The sequence below is a fragment of the Tenrec ecaudatus genome, chromosome 3, assembly GCF_050624435.1.
Source record: "Tenrec ecaudatus isolate mTenEca1 chromosome 3, mTenEca1.hap1, whole genome shotgun sequence".
NCBI lineage: Eukaryota > Metazoa > Chordata > Mammalia > Afrosoricida > Tenrecidae > Tenrec > Tenrec ecaudatus.
Genome location: NC_134532.1, coordinates 202,229,266 through 202,233,113, shown reverse-complemented (window position 1 = coordinate 202,233,113; position 3,848 = coordinate 202,229,266). Strand labels below are relative to the sequence as shown.

The following is a 3,848-nucleotide window of genomic DNA, read 5'->3' as shown; positions in this document are numbered from 1 at the left end:
CCAGCTTCTATGTTGTTAAGTGATTCTCCAGGACACTCTGATAGGCCCCTAGGTGATTCTTACGTGTCTATGATGAAAACCAGGATCTTTTAAAATGTAGGACCTGATTCAGAATAGCTGGGGTGGAAAAGCAAATTTTCAGAAAAGGGCCTAATTGGAACTGAACCGGTCCACAGCCTTGTGTTTAACTGTTGACTCATTGAAACCTTTTCTAAATTTCATTTACTAACGGGTTACTAATAATCACTGTATGAACTACTTGTATTCATGAACCAATAGTAAAGCCTATTATGTTAAAAATCAAAGGTACCTACAACTTTCATTATGAACTAAACCAGTTGGTTGCTACTCAGAGATGCACATCAAAATATTATATTAAAATGCTTTATTTGAAAGTGTTTCTTTAATATCCCTTTGTGCATAGAAAGGTACATTATATACTACTATAAACTTAGGCAAACATTAGACTGCATTAGATATGACTCATACCTAATCACTCTGAGTTAGGAATATATTTGACTTAAAAACACATGGAGGAATGAAACTCATTTATGCTCTGGGATCTCTCTGCATATGAACCTCTGTAGAATTGTGACAGATTTTAATCTTGGCATTTGCTTTAAATTACAGAATCCACCCTTTTAGACAAACATAGAGGGGCATCAAAAAGAGGAAGCCATTAACACAGTGGCTGCAAAATGAGCTTGAGTATAGGAACAATTGTAAGGATGGTGGATGGCCAGGTAGTCCATTGTCCTGTCATATGGAAGGGCTCTATTGGTCGGACTGACTTAATGGTACCTAACAACAACTACTGTTTTTTGGGGGTTTTTTTTGAAGGTCTAAGTCTTTATTGGGCTCAGACCAGGAGTCCATGGGTCTTTAGAACCTCTGTGTACTTGTTGATCTTGGTCTCCAAGTTCTTCTCTGCCTGTTTCCGCAGCCTCATGAGCGGCTTCTTCTTCCTGTAATGGATCTTGGCCTTCTCTTTCCTCTTCTCCTCCAGAGTTGCTGTCACCGCCTGGTACTTCCAGCCCACCTCATGGGCTAGTCTGCCCAGGTAAACAAACTTGCGTGTGGGCTTCAGTCGCACCACCTTGAGGGCAGCAGGGACCACCATCCACTTTTTCTTGTCATCGGGGGGTGGGATCCCATCAAACACTTTGAGCTGGTCCAGGGCAGCCTGGCCCCGCTTGGTCTTGTGGGGCAGCATGCCTCGCACAGTTCTCTAGAAGATGCGGCTTGGGGCCCGGAAGTGGTAGGGGCCGCGGGAGGGGTTGGTGTTCATGCGCTTCCTGAGGAAAGCCAGGTACTTCAACTTGTTTCTGTAGAAGTTTCCTGAAATGTTGATGCCCTCACAGCGCACCACCACCACCTTGCGGCCCAGCAGCACTTGCTTGGCCACTATGGCCGCCAGCCGGCCCAGGAGATGGCCACGGCCATCGAGCACCAGGACCTGCCCCTCCGCCATCTTCGGCAGTCGCCTGGGAAAGCCAACTACTGTTTTATATGACCCAAAATTTAAGAATAAGTCTTCATGTATTGTCTAAATTGCCTCTCAAATTTGTTAGATGTCTAATTGAAAACAACTATGCAATTGTGATATGTGGGTTTCATGTCAAACTGGCTGGGCTAGGATTCTCAGTCGCTTGGTAGTTAGAGCTTTGTTATCCCCCTTATGTGATCTAATATGATGTAATCCATTCCAGTAGGACCAGCCTGGTATAAGCAGTCAAGCGATATAAAAATAAATAGGGTAGAATACAACCCATTACTCAAGTCACAGTCCTGACCCAATTGAAAGGAAGCACCTCAGGTGTAACCTGTTTTCTAAATCAGGGTACACAGTAAAACACGCTCAATTACACTTTGCTGAATCTGAACCCTCCATCTGGCTCATCAACCTCTGGTTCCTTGGATTTTAGTCAGTGGTCTTCCCTAATACCTGGCCTGCCATATTTCTTGCCACCTGACTTGCCAATCTTGGATTCGAATGCATGTGCAATCTATCAGACTGTGAGGTTCTTACTGCTGTTGGGTTGGTTTATCAGCCTTCCATACTGCACCAGACCATAAAATTATCCAGCTTAACAACTGATCCACAAAGCTAGATTCACGTGGCTTTAAAAGCACATCCAGTCTAGCTTTGCTTTTGATATAAATATCTCTAGTTCTTCTTCTTGCCATTAAAAAATATGTTTCTCCCAGTTTGTGAAGCACAGACAGAGTGAATGTATAGAGATAGTAACTTACAACGTTTTATTGGGGATGTGGTACTGGGGGGTGGGTTTGAGGGGGTTTAGGGAGCAAACAGTGAATGCGGGAGGGAGGAGGGAGCATTAAAATTGATTGTGATGATATGTGAATATAAGGATGATGTATGATACGTGAATACAATATCAAGAAGACTACAGAAGAAAATAAAAGAAACCAGACCAATGGATGTAATGGGTGAAGTTGTTTCTTAGGAGGCATTGAGTTGACCTTAATGGTGGTAGAATAATTTGGAAAAGGATATGAGGAGTCTAATCAATGGCAGTGAGTTAAAAATGTAGAAGTTGCTGAATTGCAGAATGATTTGTTGTGTATATTTTTCCACAATTAAAAAATAATGAGTGCATTATTTTAGTACTATATACTAACATGTACATAGTTCCTACATGACTAACATTGAGTACAAAATGAAATGTTCTAGAATTGTGATGATAATTGTACAACTCTTCTTGATATTGCTGACATTAAATTGTATGACATGTGGATGAAGTGGCAATAAAACTTTTAAAAATAACTGTGTGTGTGTGTCACTGGTTTTGCTTCTCCAGATAACCCAGCTTAATTAACATAAAGGAATATACTACACTAATGCATGCATAAAGTTTTCCACCAAGTCAAGTAAGTCAACTTGACTTATGGTATGGATGGCTGTCATACTATGATTGAGCTCCATGGGATATTTAATTACTGATATTTTGGATGTAGATTGCCAGGTATTTCTTGTGAAGTAACTCTGGGCAAACTCAAATCTCCAAACTCAATTAACAACCAAGAACATCACCTGTACCACACAGAGACTTAGAATCCCCTTAGAACCAATCATTAAGGCTTCAACAGTCTCTAAATAAAAAAAATCTCACAAGACTTCTGAGAAACCTGGGCTCTCATACTTCAGCTGATGGATAGACTTCACTTTAAGGCAATTCCTAGGTCAGTACAGCAGTTGAGAGTGCATCTTCCCTACAATATGCTGCATCTTTAAAACAAGCGATGCGAGGTAAGTGTATAATGGTGACAGTTGTTTAATTTCAGCATCCTCTCCCAGTTTGAACTCTGTGAATGCCTTATAAAGTACCCTGACTATAAAAAGCAACTGTTAAATGTTCCCCTTAGGGTATCAATTCCACGAACTCAGCCTCTGACCTCAGAGAAGTCCCGAGTCCACAAGAGATGGTACCATGATCACAGGCAGGATTTGAAAAGATGACGGAGTTCTGCTGAAACAGCCCTCTTCAGAATAGGTTGTCAACTTTATGGCCCTGACCTTGATGACATCAATTCATATAGAGTGTTATTGAGCTCAAAATGTCTAAAGCACTCAGTGCCATGCCATTTTGACTCCATTCAATTCTACTAAAATTTATTGAACACCCTTTGGCACTGTTGGTTCAGTGATGGACTGATAAATGTGAAGGCAGCCTTCTCATCCACCAGCCACTCCACAGCAAAAGAGTGAGGTGGTTTCTGTGTTAATTGCACCTTTGGAAACCCTCTGAGGGTGGTTATAGATTCGAATCAACTCAATGTTAGTGGTACTACTTCTTCAAAATCACAACCTAATTCCTAAATTTAAA

At 41.3% G+C, this 3,848-nt stretch overlaps 1 pseudogene; it reads right to left on the bottom strand.

The window, feature by feature from the left end:
• Nucleotides 1-848: 848 nt before the first annotated feature.
• LOC142443732 (large ribosomal subunit protein uL13-like) lies at nt 849-1,479 on the bottom strand (annotated as a pseudogene).
• Nucleotides 1,480-3,848: the final 2,369 nt, after the last annotated feature.